The 19033-nt window shown below is 39.0% G+C and overlaps 1 protein-coding gene across 4 annotated transcripts in view; it reads left to right on the top strand.

Annotated features, from left to right (window-relative positions):
• The window catches only part of CHCHD3 (coiled-coil-helix-coiled-coil-helix domain containing 3), a 289394-nt gene that overhangs the window by 114563 nt on the left and 155798 nt on the right, over window positions 1-19033 (top strand). The window lies entirely within an intron of this gene.

The following is a 19033-nucleotide window of genomic DNA, read 5'->3' as shown; positions in this document are numbered from 1 at the left end:
CTCACCCACTCTTAGCCCCTCATTTAAATTTCACCCTTCATTTCAGAGCCTAGCATAAATGTTGTCTTTGTAAAGCCTTCCTGGTTTCTAATTCAGAAATGACCACAACCTTTCTGCAGTTCCAAAACTTTTTGTTCATAGCTTTTTTATGAGTTGGGTGAACTCTATAATTTATCATCCAAACAGAGAAGGTGAAAGAAGACACCATTAATTCTATCAGGACAGCACACATAAACTGGGGCGTTCCAGGGAAGCCAGGACGTATGGTCACCCCAGTTATGACCCTGTTTGAGTAAAGTATGTTCTGGTCAAGTGTGTGTTCATTTGCCATGTTATTAGAACTGGACATGGAACAACAGACTGGTTCCAAATAGGAAAAGGAGTATGTCAAGGCTGTATATTGTCACCCTGCTTATTTAACTTATGTGCAGAGTACATCATGAGAAATGCTGGGCTGGAAGAAACACAAGCTGGAATCAAGATTGCCGGGAGAAATATCAGTAACCTCAGATATGCAGATGACACCACCCTTATGGCAGAAAGTGAAGAGGAACTAAAAAGCCTCTTGATGAAAGTGAAAGAGGAGAGTGAAAAAGTTGGCTTAAAGCTCAACATTCAGAAAACTAAGATCATGGCATCTTGGTCCCATCTGCTGCTACTGCTACTGCTAAGTCGCTTCAGTTGTGTCCGACTCTGTGCGACCCCATAGACGGCAGCCCACCAGGCTCCGCCGTCCCTGGGATTCTCCAGGCAAGAATACTGGAGTGGGTTGCCATTTCCTTCTCCAGTGCATGAAAGGGAAAAGTGAAAGTGAAGTCGCTCAGTCATGTCCGACTCCTAGTGACCCCGTGGGTCTGCAGCCTACCAGGCTCCTCCACCCATGGGATTTTCCAGGCAAGAGTACTGGAGAGGGGTGCCATTGCCTTCTCCTTGGTCCCATCACTTCACGGCAAATAGATGGGGAAACAGTGTCAGAATTTATTTTTTGGGCTCCAAAATCACTGCAAATGGTGATTGCAGCCATGAAATTAAAAGACGCTTACTTCTTGGAAGGAAAATTATGACCAACCTAGATAGCATACTCAAAAGCAGAGACATTACTTTGTCAACAAAGGTCTGTCTAGTCAAGGCTATGGTTTTTCCAGTGGTCATGTGTGGATGTGAGAGTTGGACTGTGAAGAAAGCTAAACGCTGAAGAATTGATGCTTTTGAACTGTGGTGTTGGAGAAGACTCTTTATAGAGTCCCTTGGACTGCAAGGAGATCCAACCAGTCCATCCTAAAGGAGATCAGTCCTGGGTGTTCATTGGAAGGACTGATGTTGAAGCTGAAACTCCAATACTTTGGCCACCTGATGCGAAGAATTGACTCATTGGAAAAGACCTTGATGCTGGGAAGGATTGGGGGCAGGAGGAGAAGGGGACGACAGAGGATTAGATGGCTAGATGGCATCACCGATTCGATGGACATGAGTTTGGGTCGACTCCGGGTGTTGGTGATGGACAGGGAGGCCTGGCGTGCTGCGATTCATGGAGTCGCAAAGAGTCGGACATGACTGAGCGACTGAACTGAACTGACTGAATGTGAATTCCATTCTAGGTGTGGGAGTGGCCAAGAGGAATCATGTCATTTATGCTTGCCTGTCCACATGGGGATTTATTTGCACTCAGTAGGAGCTCAGTAGTGCTTACTGAATATTCCATTCTTGTGCTATTCATGAGAGATATCAGAAGTGGAGCAGACATGCTGGAACCTCCTGCAGAGCTGTCAGGAGACGATTTGTGTGAATGGGCAGAGGTGAGGGCCAGGGAGACTTGGCTGTGAAGGGGCTCCTTTGGGTTGTCCAATAGTCTGCATCTTGGGATAATGGCAATTAGGGCTCATTCAGTGCTGCTCTATTCAACCAGTTGGCAAGATTGTTCTGTTAGGTGGAGCATTGACCATAGGAAAGCCCTTGGGAGCAGTCAGGAAGGTGGTCGAGCTGTGCCTCCTGAGCCATTGTGTCAATGGACAGAGGAACCCAGCTGACGCAGGCTGGTGACAGCATCCTGTTCCTACCTGCTGTGGTTGGTATCTTCAATGTTCATTACACCTGATTCCTTCCAGGCAGAGTGTTAAACTGAAAGCATTTGAAAAGGTGATAATCACTTAGTAAGGCTGCTAAAGGGTACACGGAGTAGAGGACTCTATAAGGTTCTTTCAGAGACTAGGTGTCGCTGACAAATTCTTTGATGGATTCTAGATGACATTAGTTCATGGGCTTTTACATATAAATGAAACAGTTTTTGAAAGAGTCCTTTTCAGTGGCCAGAGTAGGCAGGTGTTGGTAAAATGAAGTGAGGCACTGGATGTATAATAATACTGAGTATATTACCACGTGGTTCTAAAATAAATAACTAATGGATACATTGACTTTTGCTTTATAGATGACTTTGGAGACCTCTTCAGAATACTTCAAAGGTCTCCTTAAAGATGTAGTATTTTGCATCTGTTACCATTGTTGCTTAGTGCCTAGGGGCCAGTGCCTACTGAAAAGGTGGACACTTAGAGTCTTTTTGTGCATAATGAGCATTTGGTTTTCCCACAGCCTATAATTTGGACTGTAGTAGCAAGTTGTTAGTACTAACTCTTGAGCCTCAGTGCCTATATACGTTTTCACACCTCCATGTTGCATGATTATAAAATCTGTATTGAACATGTTATGATGTCATAATCTTCCTGTTTTTGTGAGGATTCAAAGAAACCATTCTTAACCCTTCTCTCTTGTCCCTTCCCCCTTCACGCCACTTCATTCTTATTTGATCTTTGCGAAAAGAGCCATGGCTTTAGAGAGAGAAGACCTGACTTCTGGACTCTTCCGCTAATGAGCTTTTGCTGTTCAGTCAGACCCCTCAGTTTTGTCTGGGCTTCAGGTTCCTCAATTCCAGAATCAACATGGTGTTTTCCTTATAGCTTCCTTGGCAGGATCCTGTGAGCTAATGAGTACACAGTCCTTCTGTAAAAATGTAATGCTATAGGTTTTGATTCCCACAATGGCCAGATCAGTGTTTATCCTTAAAATGGGTCATCAACAACTATTCCAACAGACTGTAGACAGAAGATACTTTCCGGGTGGCACTAGTGATAAAGAACCTGCCTGCCAGTGCAGGAGACATCAGAGACATGGGTTCGATCCCTGGGTCGGGAAGATCCTCTTGAGAAGAAAATGACAACGCACTCCTCTGTTCTTGCCTGGAGAATCCCATGGATTCACCAGGGGAGCCTGGTGGGCTACAGTCCATAGGATTGCAAAGAGTCAGACACACCTGAAGCAACTTCTTAGCACAGACAGTAAATTCTCAGAGTCACCTCTTTCTAACTTCGTCTCTTCTCTGTGCCACCCTGTGAGGCTGGCAGTTCATTCCTTGGTTCATTCCTGGGAAGCTGACCTTGTTTCCCCTGCAGTGAGTGTCTCATGGTGGAGACCCACCAGTCAGTAAGCACATGGAATTTCTCCTTGGGCCTTGTCAGCGGTTTAATTCCAATCACGTTGTTAAAACAATATTTCACTACTTCTGTTTTTCCTAATTATCATGCAGATAAACAGTGGGGATCATGACATTAGAATAAGTGAGTGCCTTATGATTTTTGCCTCAGAAAGAGAAACTCTTGCTGCTTTTCTCCCCCCTTGAGCAGCGCAGCAGTAATAAATGAGCAAGTCCAGAGGACTTGATGATAGATAGTTAATGGTGCTGCACCGCAGCCAACAGGCCTGTTTCCACAGCATCTGTCACAATTCAGAGTCATTAGCATACCTTTAATGGTTTCTTTTCAAAATAATTTCTACCAGGGCATTTAGAATACATCAAGGAAAAATATTGAGTTGTAGAGATGAGGAATTTTAAATGTAGACAAATGGGTTTCATTCTCGCAGATGTAATTTTGATAAAATTGAGAAGCCACATAGCAACATACTGTACAGTCTTAACACAATCGACAGTGCTTAATGTACTGCCCGGGAATTATGTTTTTCAGACGTTTTAAAACAGTTAATTAACAAAAAATTCATTTAATAAAGCTTAATTGAAAAAATGGTGGAGTTTCTTAGCACGGTTGACCCCACCAGAGGCCCTCTCCTGGTGCGTGTTTGCACTGTCCACTGGTTGCCTTTCACACTCTGCTTTGCAATCAATCATGGAATCAATGCTTTTCTCATTTTGTAAGATGAAAAATGTCTTGTCAGGTATAAGTCATTTTTACATAATATTGGTAAATACTAGGCTTGTTTATTTATTTAGCTGTGAGGGGGAAATCTTCAGAGAGGGAAATTAAGCCATCTTTTCCCTGAAATGTCAAGGGCAGGTGAGAAGAGATCTTTATTAGATTTTAAAATATGAATGCATTTACCATGACATATGTCTTTAAAAAACAATTAGTTTCTTTACTTTTTAAATGTGAAAGCCAATGTATATTTTAGGATGTGTACCTTTCTTTATGAATAATAGTTCCTTATATTTATAAAACATCTGCTTTAGGTCTGTTTTCATACTTTTTTCATTCTTTTTTTAAAAAGTATTTTTTCATATTAAAATGTCTACAAGAGGACTGTGAAGTCACAGGGTATGTAATTCTCCATTTCCCAAAACCACTTTGAGAACCTCTAAGAGGAAACTGACACCTTCCCTGGTGGCTCCGGGTCTTTCCTCTGTGGCTCAGCTGGTAAAGAATCTGCCTGCAACGCTGGAGACCTGGGTTCAGTCCCTGGGTTGGGAAGATCCCATGGAGAAGGGAAAGACTGACTAATCTAGTATTCTGGCCTGGAGAATTCCATGGATTGTATAGTCCAAGGGGTCGCAGAGTCGGACACGACTGAGCGGCTTTCACTTCACTGGTGGCTCAGTCAGTAAAGAATCTGCCTGCAATGTAAGAGACCCGAGTTCTATCCCTGGGTCAGGAAATGGCAATGCACTCCAGTATTCTTGCCTGGAGAATTCCATGGACAGAGAAGCCTGGCAGGCTACAGGCCATGGTATTGCAAGAGTCGGAAACGACTTAGCAACAAAACCACCGCCACCACAAGAGGAAATTGGATATGGTCCAGTTTATACAGCTGACAGTTGGAATGACCAGGGCTTCTGACTTGTGTTGTTTTTTTTTTAATAAATTTATTTATTTTAGTTGGGGGCTAATTACTTTACAATATTGTAGTGGTTTTTGCCATACATTGACATGTGACTTGTGTTTTTTAAGCTCTTTTCTCGAATATTATTTTGGCTATTCTGTACCTCTCTGGAATGATTTTTGTATCCTCACTGATACAGAAATTTCCACACATCAGTTTTAACACCTTTTTGGGAGAGACCTTGTTTTTTTCAGTATCCTTTTCTTGGTGCTTAGGAATCAAATAGTTTGATTTTTTTTTAAAACGTCTTAGGACATGTCTGATTAACTCTAGAATCTGAGGTTTTTTCAAATTTGTTTGAAGTATTGACACTGTATGAAGTCATTTATTCTCATTGTTGCTGATTATTTTTAATTGGACTAATTAAAATTTAGAGTCAGTTGACTGAATTGGAGAAAGATATTCATTTCTGAATACATTTCATATATTTTTGCATTCTGTAACAATTGCTGTTGTGTTAAGATATAGACTCATTAAAAGATGGAAGTTGCAGGTTTTTTTTATCCTTTTTATTTATTTTTTATTTTAGTTGGAGGCTAATTACTGTACAGTATTGTAGTGGTCTCTGCCATACATTGATATGAATTAGCCATGGGTGTACATGTGTTCCCCATCCTGAACCCCCCTCCCACTTCCCTCCCCATCCCGTCTTTCGGGGTCATCCCAGTGCACCAGCCCTGAGCACCCTGCCTCATGCATCGAACCTGGACTGGCGATCTATTTCACATATGTTAATATACATGTTTCAATGCTCTTCTCTCAAATCATCCCACCCTCGGCTTCTCCCACAGAGTCCAACAGCCTGTTCTTTACATCTGTGTCTATTTTGCTGTCTCACATATAGGGTCATTATTACCGTCATTCTAAATTCCATATATATGCGTTAATTGTTAAACTTTATATCAGTATTTGCATATGGTTAATTCTTATCCATAGGATCCAGGAAAGCTGGTTTTCACATTCTTGTTTCAGACAACAGGACAGAGTAGGGGGAGAAGGGAGATAGGGATATATCCTTTCTCTTTTAGGATGAGTCCTGGCTTCCTAGGTGGCGTTAGTGGAAAACAATCTGCCTGCCAGTGCAAGAGATGCAAAAGACGTGAGTTTGATCCTTGGGTTGGGAAGATCCTCTGGAGAAGGAAATGGCAACGCACTCCAGTATTCTTGCCTGGGAAATCCCATGGACAGAGGAGCCTGATGGGCTACCGTCCCTTGGTCGTAGAAGAGTCAGACACGACTGAGCACACATGCCCTCTTGCGCTGGAAGGTAATACTTGCCACCTTTACTTGCAGTCTCTTGGTCACACCTTTGTTACCTGTCCACACCCGGCATCAAGGGAAGCTAGGGAGGGTGTTTTCTCCTCCCTCTAGGATGATAATGAGCTAAACATCAGAGCCCTTATTACAGATAAAGGTGAGATGGATATTATGAGGGGTTATAAATCTGCCAAAATTGCATGGTTTTCCAAAGTGGTAGTTGAGCTTTCTGATGCAAAGTCAATTTAAAAGATATTTAGATATTTAACATTTCTTGACAACTCCTTTGTGATTATAAATCATATTGACTTTTTGATTATATATATTCATTTGAAAACACCAACTTCTATTCCTTCCCTGATATTGTGGTGATAAAAAGTTGTCAGTACAATTTAGAATCTTGAAATAAATTTTGAGAAGGGGTGATGGACCAAATGGAATTCTAATTACTTGATTTCAACACATTTCTCTTTGATTTGAATCTTTCAGGAGAAAAGTGAAAAGCAACATTATCCTTCAGAAAATTCTCTCTCAGCATCTAAGCAGCCGTTTTTAATTACAGAAAATGTCGTCAAAATCTGTTTTGCCATTTTAAAGCTTTAGCTGTGAAAAAGTCAATTGTCAGTTGTGTAATGGAGGAAAAAAGTCTTACACTGAAAAGCCATTTGTGTATTATATTGAGACACATATGTTATTTTGAATATTGGTGGCTGATTTTCCATGGAAAATTTTTCTTCTTGAATTTGTTATCATAGGTCACATAAACATAAAAGAGTCTCTGTTAACCAATTCATGCCTGTAGAAATATGACTATAATTTAATGAGAACTGTTCAAAAATAAACCAAAATCATGCATGAAGTTCCTCCTTCTAAAGGAGTCTCCTTGGGAAGCCATTGCGTTTATTTTCTTAGAAATGCTCTTTCTCCAAGTCCTTCTTCCCCTCTGTCTTTCCTCCCTTCTTTTCTTTCTTTCAGGAATTGCCTTTGAAAGCATATTTCTTTGTGTATCCTCCAAAATATGGAATCTTCATTAGTTGAGAATAGATTTGAATTTTTGAGAACAGTCAGAACTCATTTGGAGTCAAGGCTGGTGGGTGATGAAACTGTAGTAACATTTTCACCCATACAAGGAGTAACTACAAAGTAATGAGGCCGATTCTCTTGACTTTTTGGAAGGCTGACCAAAAAGGAAGTTCCAAAATAGGAACTCTCAGGCTGATGCTTTCATTGGTTAAAAAATGAATCTTATTGTCTGGTAATGATATTAATGAAGTTTGTGTATGATTTATTCAGTCATTTATTTCTGTATTTACCCCTAACTCTTTTCTCCAGTGGCTGTGTTTTGTGTCTGCCTGTGGGATCATTGTCACAGTTTTTTTTTATGATGATAGTCCTTTCAGAGTTTGTACTTCTATCTGTATGTCATATTTGAAATGTAGTAATTGAATTGACATATACAGGAGAAAATTGAACTTTACTTAGTATTTAATTATATAAATTGGCTACCTGATATATTTTTCTTTTGGAGTTTAACATTTGAAAATTAGCAGTACGATTTTTCAGTTCAGTTCAGTTTAGTCGCTCAGTCGAGGCTGACTCTTTGCGACCCCATGAACTGCAGCATGCCAGGCCTCCCTGTCCATCACCAACTCCCGGAGTCCACCCAAACCCATGTCCAGTGAGTTGGTGATGCCATCCAACCATCTCATCCTCTGTCATCCCCTTCTCCTCCTGCCCTCAATCCTTCCCAGCATCAGGGTCTTTTCCAGTGAGTCAGCTCTTCACATCAGGTGGCCAAAGTATTGGAGTTTCAGCTTCAACATCAGTCCTTCCAATGAACACCCAGGACTGATCTCCTTTAGGATGGACTGGTTGGATCTCCTTGCTGTCCAAGGGACTCTCAAGAGTCTTCTCCAACACCACAGTTCAAAAGCATCAATTCTTCGGCACTCAGCCTTCTTTATAGTCCAACTCTCACATCCATACGTGACCACTGGAAAAACCATAGCCTTGACTAGACGGACCTTTGTTGGCAAAGTAATGTCTCTGCTTTTTAATACGCTGTCTAGGTTGGTCATAACTTTCCTTCCAAGGAGTAAGTGTCTTTTAATTTCATGGCTGCAGTCACCATTTGCAATGATTTTGGAGCCCAGAAAAATATAGTCAGTCACTGTTTCCACTGTTTCGTCATCCATTTGCCGTGAAGTGATGAGACTGGATGCCGTGATCTTAGTTTTCTGAATGTTGAGCTTTAAGCCAACTTTTTCACTCTCCTCTTCCACTTTCATCAAGAGACTCTTTAGTTCTTCTTCACATTCTGCCATAAGGGTGGTGTTATCTGCATATCTGAGGTCATTGATATTTCTCCTGGCAGTCTTGATTCCAGCTTGTGCTTCATCCAGCCCAGCATTTCTCATGATGTGCTCTGCATATAAGTAAGATTTTTATGCTTCCCTTAAACACCATCATCATGTAGATCCATATTGTCAAATGCAATGATATTATTGTAATTTCATCAAATAAGTAGTATATTTAGCACACTATCAACTTACATTGCTTGACAAGTATAACTTATAAAACTAAATTGAGGTGTTCAGCAATTTCACTAAACATTTGGGTTTTTCTGTATCTGTTAAATATAAAGCTTAATGATATTTATTAGACTTTAAAAAATCTGTGATTCTCATTTCTGTTTCTTTTGAACTTGAGCAGTATCTCATTTTTTAAGGCTATAATTTAGAAAGTTTCTATTTTACATTCTTACTGCCATTAGAGTTTTTGTTTTCTCTCCCCAAACTTCTTGTGTAAAGTTTTAAAAGAAGGGAAGTGCTATTGAATTTGCTTTGGAAGACAGACAGGCAGGAAAGAAAGAAAGTAAATTAGTACAAAAGCCAAAAAGGCATGCTTAGTTATTAAGAAGTACCTTTTATTTCTGGTTATTTGTGCTACATGATTTATTTTATTTTTGATGAATAAAGTTAATGCCTTTGACTATTATAATATATAGTAAGTACATAGTGCATAGTAAGTTTGTACTGATTAGCCCTACATATAAGAAAGTAATCTTATTAGGATATTCTTTTGTCTACTTACTTTAAAAAAGCATATTTTACATAAAAGCAACAATTTTCATTAGATTTTCTAATATTGTAACAGAATGGTATGTCTTAGAAATAAATACTCATTAGCTCATGTTTTGATCATGTTTTGAGAAGGCATAAAAGTTATGCTTGTTCAGCAGAATGCTGATTCATGAACTTTTTTGGTAAAACAGATGACTGTTAAAACTCAGTGGCTTAGCAAAAGTTTTAGATGGTATAAAAGTTACTGTGGATTTGAATGTTAAAAAAAAACAAATAATGAAACAATATATAGAAGTTGGATATTCTCACTAAAGATATTATACTAGGAATTTGTTCATTAATTCATTTGTTCATTTGATAAAATGTCTATCAGGCTATATTCAGTAATAGAGATGGAAATTTGCATTAAAATAGATTCCTATCCCTTGGGAACTCAGTCTGAAATATACCAATTTTCACTCTGCTTTTATATTTATAAAATAGGAATATAAGACTAATCATTTTGAATCAAAAAATTCCTGGGGTTAAATCTCAATGACCAGTAACAAAAACAGATTAAATATTTGTCATTCTCAATTGAGTGAAGCCCCAAGTGACACGAGAGTGTAGTGTCAACATGGTTTAGCCTCTCAGCCATACTAATACAGTCACGAGAAGAGTTCTAAGTGATGTTCCAGCCCTAGGGCTCTGAAATGGAACAGTTTTTATTCTACAGGTACTGGGCCAGGCACTGTTTTTCACCAAATCAGTTACATTCAAAGATATTGAAATGCTCTTGAATGTCTCATGTTCTCTTCCAAAATAGGAAAAAAAAAAAAAAAGGCCAATTAAAGATTCTAAGTTATTCCTCTTTGGTTAACTGAGCATTTCCTATCAAGACCAAATATAGTAATCATCAACTTGATTTTTAAAAAATGTTGAATGTAATAATAATGTATCTAGTTTTTAGTTCAGTTTATATTTATTAAATGGATGTTTGGATAGTGTGTGCCTGCAGATGGTTCTGTTTATCATTTTCTATAAAAATGTTTATATGACCTTTGTAAATCTGCCCTCTAAAGATTATGCTTGTGTTTATTAGTATAATTGCTAACTGATGTTTCTTGGTGCAGACTGTGATGGTGTTTTCAAACAGTTCAGAAAATCTTATGCACACTTTTTAAGTGTCTCATGCCAGTGGTCTGCATTTTAGTTGATCTTGAGTATTTATTTAAGTAGATTGTTTTTTTAAAAAGTTCTCATAAAACAAAATTCTATTAATGTGAGTTCAATTTGTGTAAATGAGAGTTATACAAATGTTTGCTTACTCTTTATATTAATGTTATCTTTTCAGCTTGCTTTTTGCTTGTATTTTTGTGGGTCTTTCCCCTTTTCTCACTTCCTATATATCACTTTTAAAAGTAAAGTCACTTGGGATCACTTAATCACATAGGAGTTACTTTAACTTGTAGTAAATAAAGAACAGAAAATCATTTTGATGCTTGGCAAGCCATTGTTGTGTGTGTAGAGTTGGATATCAGTTCAGTTCAGTTGCTCAGCCGTGTTGACTCTCTGTGACCCCATGGACTCCAGCACGCCAGGCTTCCCTGTCCATCACCAACTCCTGGAGCTTGCTGAAACTCATGTCCATTGAGTTGGTGATGCCATCTAACCATCTCATCCTCTGTTGTCCACTTTTGCTCCTACCTTCAATCTTTTGAAACATCAGGGTCCTTTCCAATGAGTCAGTTCTTTGCATCAGGTGGCCAAAGTATTGGAGTTTCAGCTTCAGCATCAGTCCTTCCAATGAACACCCAGGACTGATCTCCTTTAGGATGGACTGGTTGGATCTCCTTGCAGTCCAAGGGACTCTCAAGAGTCTTCTCCAACACCACAGTTCAAAAGCATCAATTCTTCTGCACTCAGCTTTCTTTATAGTCCAACTCTCACATCCATACATGACTACTGGAAAAACCATAGCCTTGACTAGACGGACCTTTGTTAGCAAAGTAATGTCTCTGCTTTTTAATATGCTATCTAGGTTGGTCATAACTTTTCTTCCAAGGAGCAAGCGTCTTTTAATTTCATGGCTGTAGTCACCATCTGCAGTGATTTTGGAGCCCCCAGAAAATAGTCTGTCACTCTTTCCACTGTTTCCCCATCTATTTGCCATGAAGTGATGGGACCAGAAGCCATGATCTTCATTTTCTGAATGCTGAATTTTAAGCCAACTTTTTTATTCTCCTCTTTCACATGCATCAAGAGGCTCTTTAGTTCTTCTTCACTTTCTACCATAAGGTGGTGTCATCTGCATATCTGAGGTTATTGATATTTCTCCTGCCAATCTTAATTCCAACTTTTGCCTCATCCAGCCCAGCGTTTCTCATGATGTATTCTGCATGTAAGTTAAATAAGCAGAGTGACAATATACAGCCTTGACATACTCCTTTCCTTACTTGGAACCAGTCTGTTGTTCCATGTCCAGTTCTAACTGTTGCTTCCTGACCTGCATACAGATTTCTCAAGATTTATTTGAATGGGTTTATTTCTACTTTTTGTGTTTTCAAATTTTTAACAATGGCATTTTTACTCAGTCTTGTATTTAGTTTGGCGTATGGTATCACACTAGGTTTTTCTAGAAAGTTTTGCCAGTGTTTGTTTTTTAAATAAATGATTTATCCATTCTCCTTAGAGGTATCTTGGTGTTTTTGTGTGTGTGTGTTTTAATATCAATTTCTGATGTAGAATTAAGGCTGTTTCTGGTACTTGAAATCTGTAGATTTACACTTAAAAAAAAAGTTTATCAGGGAAATTCCTCAGTGATTATTATTAATTTTCAAAATTTCTTAACTGATATAATATCATAGTAATATATAGTATAGTAACATCTATTCTTCAAAATGAACATGAGTTTCTTTTTGTTAAGCATTTGAACACTCAACCCTTTGGTTATTTGTGCATTGCAGTACCTTTATACAGTATTTGGAATGTATGTGTAAATAGAAATTTTTGTGCTTATATAATTGCTTTAAATACCAAGTAGTTTATTCTTTAAAGCATCTATTCATACTTATATCTTATCCTTTCTCCTTATCTTATTGTTTGTTTGAGTCCCTTTCTCCCTATTTGCTTTCAAATTCTTTATTACTCTTGCATAGTTGGTTGCTTTGTAACCCTTGCAGCCAATCGGATGCCTAGTGGTAGACAGCACATGTAAGGTGGATTTTGCTATTAATAAATAACATGAGTTTGTTATTTATTGAAGTCGACCTATGGACTTCATTTAGATTACTCTTCCTGTTTTCATTATGACCAAAGAGAATTACTTGTTTGCTTTTTCAGAGGATGTTTATGTCATATGTTTTTCTCTCTTCATGTTTTATGGATGTTGTCATATAGTATTTTCAAGCCTATAATTCTGGTCTAGATCCTATCGTATGTTTAGTTCTTCGGTGTATTTTATATAGATATCTTCTTTTAATAAGAAAAAACACACAGAAGAAACTGTCTAAAAATTCTTATAATGTATAACGGCACAGGATTCAGTGATGTGAAATTACAGTGGGTTCTTCAGTATTTTCGGAGACTTGCAATTATTAACACTGAGAGTAATTTTCTTTTTTCTTAGTAGGAAACAGTTTAGTAAATTGATGCTTCTGTCAAAAGTCTAGATGAGTAGGATCCAGGCTCTTTCTCGATGTGACATTAAGAACCCTGCAACTTTTACTAACTGTGAAAAAAGGAATCTATTTTATACTCCATTAAACTGTTACACATCGTAAATAATTTACATCAGGCTTGTTCCCATCTGTATCAAGTATGATAAACTAGTCACTGTAAAGATTTTTTAAAATGAATATAATAGTATTCCTTTCTTCTGCATTTTCCCTCTCCCAGTCTCTCTTCTCATTGGAAAGAACTGTACACCCTTGAGTGGTCCCAGCCAGGCCTAGAACTGTGATCAGGATCCATTCAGGACATTGCAGGAAGTCAGGTGACTCAGGGTGCTCCCCTGCTCACTAAATACATATAACTTTGGCCACGGTCAGTCTTCCTGCCTCTCAGTTTCCTTCTCTTTCAGCCCAACATAGGCACTTCCAAGGAGTTTTTGAGAATTCAGAGATATGTGAAAATGCTTTGTAAACTGTGTGAACTCTATAAAATGGACCATAAAGAAGGCTGCAGTAAGTGAAGTGAAAGTCGCTGTGTCGTGTCTTACTCTTTGTGATCCCGTGGACTGTAGCCTGCCAGGCTCCTCTGTCCATGGGTCAGACAAGAATAGTGGAGTGGGTAGACATTTTCCTCTCCAGGGGATCTTCCCCACCCAGGGATCAAACCCATGACTCCTGCGTTGGTGGGTGGATTCTTTACTACTGAGCCACCAAGGAAGCCCATTAAGGAGAATAGAAGATAAGAAAGAGGTTGTGGTTGAAGACATGGGATGTCAAATTCAAATCTGTCAGGGGAACGGAGCTTGCTGTCCTACAGCCTAGGAGTAGCTCTAATGGTGAGTGGCTGATGGTCTTAGAGGGTGTGTTTTGAAGAGGATAAGGCAAGCCGTGGTTGAGAGCTGAAGTGTAGTCACGCTGGGCAGCAGGGAGAGTCTCGGTGGAGCGCAGCGGAGGCAGAAGCTGCAGCCACGCTGGAGACTAGCCTTGCATGAAGGCTCTAAGAAATGCGGTGCCTTGTTTTAAATTCAGTCTTCAAGAATGACTTCGAATCTGAGAATTGTTGCCGCAAGCCGGGACCTTAGCCATTGCTTCTGTTAGATATAGTCACAGGTTTGACCACAGAGTTCAAAGAACTGCTGCCCTGCCATAGCCTTTCTGCTACATTTGAACACGCAGATCCTAGTAAGGCACTTGTAAGATTGGGAACCGGCAGGTGTAAATAATTTGAGAAGCCATCGAGAAAGTGGCTTCTTTGGTTATACTTTAACTTGGATCTTGGGTGTGGAGTCTGGGGCCTAAGATTTCCCCTGCTCTCTTCTACTAGAAATGGAAACTGACAGGGTGAATAAAGCAGTTCCTTAGTTGTTCCATTTCTGAGTAATAAGAATAATAGTACCATTTTCTTTTCTCCTTATGCCCCCATTCCTAACTTTACTGACATCCATTGAATATATGTCTTAACCAGTTTGGTTATTCTGCCATCCCCCCAGTGATCCTTGGAAAATACAGCAAACTCTTGTATGTGTGTGTGTGCCAAATAGCTTTAGTCATATCCGACTCTTAGCGACCTTATAGACTACAGCTCGCTAGACTCCTCTGTCCGTGGGATTCTGCAGGCAAGAATACTGGAGTGGGTTACCATGTCCTGCTCCAGGGGATCTTCCCGACCCAGGGATCGAACCCGTATCTCTTCCGTCTCCTGCATTGGAAGATGGATTATTTACTACTAGCGCCACCTGGGAAGCTGCAACAACCTCTTAAGCTGAAGTAAGAAATGGGATCTGTGCATTAGAGGTGTCAACATTAATTGTGGGAGAAAACATTGAAGATGGAGACAAAATATAAGCAGTGGGGACTGTATTAAATTACTCCAGTGATGAGTATTCCTAATAATAGTCTTGATTCATCTGTAAAACAAAACCCAAAACTCAACAGCATGTCACTATGGTTTCCATTCGGTTGCCTATAAAGGAAACAGGGAAATGAAATACTCAGAGGAAAGATTTTCCTTACAGATGGCCATAGATGTAATCAGGGATTTAGGATGCATGAAGAGATAAGCCTCAGTTATGTAGAAAATGTACTTATGTGGAGCAGTTTATTTCCCAGGGACGCCAGATAATTGAGTTACACCGAAAATCTTGACCCGTCTAAGACACACGCGTACACATCTAGTTTCAGTGAGCTGAGAGATGTTAAATGGTTTGAAAACTGTAATTAAATAGCTGAAATTGTGCTGCAAAATCACTATCAGCATCGCTTTATTGTAGTATTTCAGCGTTAAGTGCTAAGATTCAATCCGAGTAGCTGTGACTAATCTAGTCTTTACTTGTAACACATTCAAATTAAGAGGTGTGTGTTCTTGTTCATGTACTTTCTCATTAGCACTGATATTGCTAATGGGAGTGACAAATGTACTATGTTTTTGCCTATCACTCACACCTTTTAGATAGCTCACTCCTTAGAGAAGGCAATTTTCCACGTGATACATTTACGGAGCTTGTGTTCAGCAGTTTCCTCAAAAGAGAATATGTCCATGGGGACTGTTTATTAGTTGATGGGCTCTGGGGAAAAGAGTTTGAATTAATCAATTTGAACCATAGAGGAAATTATGATGGCAATTAATATAAATGAGAATATTACACACTCATCCGTTCCTATAGATCTTTCAGGCTCTTTTCCCCTCTTACTTATTATGAGATTTCAAGATTTTTTTCCCCCAGACTCTTGGTTTTGATGCTTGAGTGGCCTATCTTTATTCCTCTTCTCCAAATCCTCCTGGTTGTTCAAAGGACTCCTTAATGTTCAAGAGAGTGACTGAACAGTTCTTAGTATTTAAAATGATGTAAAGCCATCTTCTTTTCGTGAATACTCAGTAAGGGCTAGTGTGTTTGGGTTTTGTATTCTCTCCTACCACCTTAGCAAATACTCTGGGGTTGGTTAATTGGATTTTTAGTGAGAGATATCCAGAGTGGGATCTCTTCAGGGAATGTTTGCTGCTACCCGGCGTCTGCAGCTCTACACAGACGTACACACGCACACACACTCCCTCCTCTGCTTCTCTCATTCACACTCGTTGCCCCCCTCACACACCCCGTGGAACAGTAGTTAGGCAGTTCTCCCAGCTCCAGTTCCTCTCGGGGCTCCTCCTGTCTTCTCCTCAGGGCTCAGAGATCTGAATTTTCTGTCTGGAGAGTCTTCTCCAGACACTCACTGGGGACACAAGTGTGAGAAGACGGAGGAGGAGCCCTGTCATTCTGGCCTGTAGGCATAGCTTCCTGGTATTCCTGTTTCCGGTCAACATGCATGTTTCCTTAGAGACGGTATTACAAAGAGTGATTAGGTTACTAGGACATTTTTCAAGGCTGTACAGTTCAGCTGTATTATGAATTCAGTAACAACTTGTCTAGACAGCTTTGGGACCTAAGACATTGATTTCCCAAAACCAAATTCCAAATGACCTTTGGGAACAGCCCATTTCCAAATTATGTACTGTCTATATTTCTGACTCACATTATTTACTTGCGTCCTGGAAATATATGAATCAAGTCTGTGGTGTAGCAGAGAGGAAATAAAATGTTAGGATCAAGAAATGAGAATGAATCCTTGTTCTTAGTAGTTTTATATTCTTGGGTGTGAGCCCAAATATTTCTGCCTGTTGAACACAGAGATGATAAATAGTCACAGTAACTTATTTCCCAGGACATTTTAGGAGGTAATGTACATGCAGGTGTCTGTAACTTGATGGGAAGGAATGTAAACAAAAGGTGCAACTATTTAATAATTGGAAACAGAAAACAGCTATATTTTGCAGGTCTCCAAAATATAAATTTTAAGTTGTTGAAGGAATTTGCTAAGACTTTTTTTTACTTCTGCCAGCTTATAACATCACTGTTAAATTATTTTTAAGTAATACAGATTTTTAATGAATTAATTTTCTTAATAGCAATGGGTTGTAGGTAAAACACCTTATAGTAACGAAATACTTGGATAAGGCAATGTCCTTTGATAGACGAAAGATTAGTCAGTCTCTATATGTAACACAGTTCAGAAATAGCGGCTACCATATTAAATCTTAATCAGTAACAGTGTTCACTAATTACAGAAGCTGGTTTATAGGTTGGGTAAATTGTTTGTAAATGTTGGATTTTGTTCACTGAGGTAGCGTATTGCCAGCCACAGAATAAGCATAAGGTTTGCTAAAAGCTTTCATCAATAGTTTGAAGTAGGCACTGCTGCCTAATATTTCAGTCAGTGTGGAAAGGTAGGTAATGACATTATGCATATGTTTATAATGCAGGCCAATTTCTTCTAAAATGCATATAAGTATTACTTTACCAGGACTCTCTGAAATATGATTTATTTAATGCGTTTCAGCCCCCATAATATTAAGATATAATTGAGATGAGAAGTTTAAAAAAAAAGATCGCATGCAGTCAGTATGGTACGTGAATCATAGACTAAATTGCTTGTAATTTCAAAGGCACTTAAAGGAATTGTGAAATTTATATAATGCATTCTTATGTTTGGAAAAGGTTATAAGAACAATAGTCCAGTTATTTTAGTATTTCAGTCCTAAAAGTAGGACTCTTTGAATTTTTATTAAGCGTTTCAGATAGCCATACAGTGAGCAGATCGAAATCTTTCTATGTCCAGTTCTCATTAAATCATTTTTGTGAGTTTTTCCTATAAACCTCTTATATTTAGCCAAGTAGTTGAACAGCATATAATTTCTATGAAAGCCATAATTTAGTTTTTACCAACTATATGACCGAATGAATGACAACAACGTAAATGTTGCCAACACGTTTAGAAGGGATTCAGTTAAATGGTACTTAGAGTTTTGATGATTATTGCTTTGAAAAGACTGAAAATCACAGGTCTTGTCTTTATAGTTTAATTACTTGCTTAACAATTGCTAGTGATTCACTGAATCACAAGGCTTCCAAACAAATGAGATCAGTAACTGCTGCCATGCCTGAACAACTCCAATTTTCTTGACAATGGCTACCAAACTGTGTTTAGCCTAATATAAACTGTTAGTCTAACAGCAAGCAATAGGAATTTCAAGCGTGCCATTTATGAGAAGCCAGAGGATTGAGCGCTTTACCAGCAGCGACACTTGTGTCAAGCTTAACTTGAGCGTATTTCATCAAGACCAGTTGGAGAAGCAAATATAGTAATTATCCACATCCCGTTTTGATACTGGATTCGGTAATAACGAGAGCTGTCCAGCTTTCCAGAGCATCTAATTAGTAATTTGTTCTTAAGAACACAGAACGTGTTTGAATAAAGCTAGGAAACAGGGCAAGCTGAATGGAGGCTTAGAGAAATTAAAAATATGATGGTCTTCCATACTTTTACGGGCTGGAGTCAGAACTACTGGTGGCACCTTAAAAGAAGAGCACGCTGTAGGCAGAGATCCAGGTGTCCTGGTGGGGAGGTTTAATTTGTGCCTTTATTGACCTGTGCCGCTTCCTTCACTGTGTCTTAACGTTGTGGCATTTCCATGAGTATGTCGCTCCTCCATCTTGCCCTTTAGCGATGGCAGGATCTTTATTTCAAATGGATTTTTCCAGAGTTAGGTGAGTTCCTCAGTTTTTATTTATGTAGCTGCCACAGTTTTTGCTCACACGAGAATTATCTTACCCCTCTTCTTTAGTATTTCACCATAGAAATAATGGAAAAGAAACAGGTCAGTCTGCGTTTAATAGTGCAGTAATAGCGCCCAGTGTCTTAACTGGGTGCTTACTCGCCATAGAGTGTGCCAAGAACTCCACATACATTATATTAAATTGTTGTGGCATTAGGTGGTAATATTAGTATCCCTATGATAGGAATAATGGAGGCTTAGAGAAATTAAAAAATTTACCCAGAGTCACT

The sequence above is a fragment of the Giraffa tippelskirchi genome, chromosome 10, assembly GCF_054371585.1.
Source record: "Giraffa tippelskirchi isolate mGirTip1 chromosome 10, T2T-mGirTip1v1.2.pri, whole genome shotgun sequence".
Taxonomy (NCBI): Eukaryota; Metazoa; Chordata; class Mammalia; order Artiodactyla; family Giraffidae; genus Giraffa; species Giraffa tippelskirchi.
The sequence above is the reverse complement of the archived record's forward strand: the minus strand, read 5'-3'. Positions and strand labels throughout refer to the sequence as shown.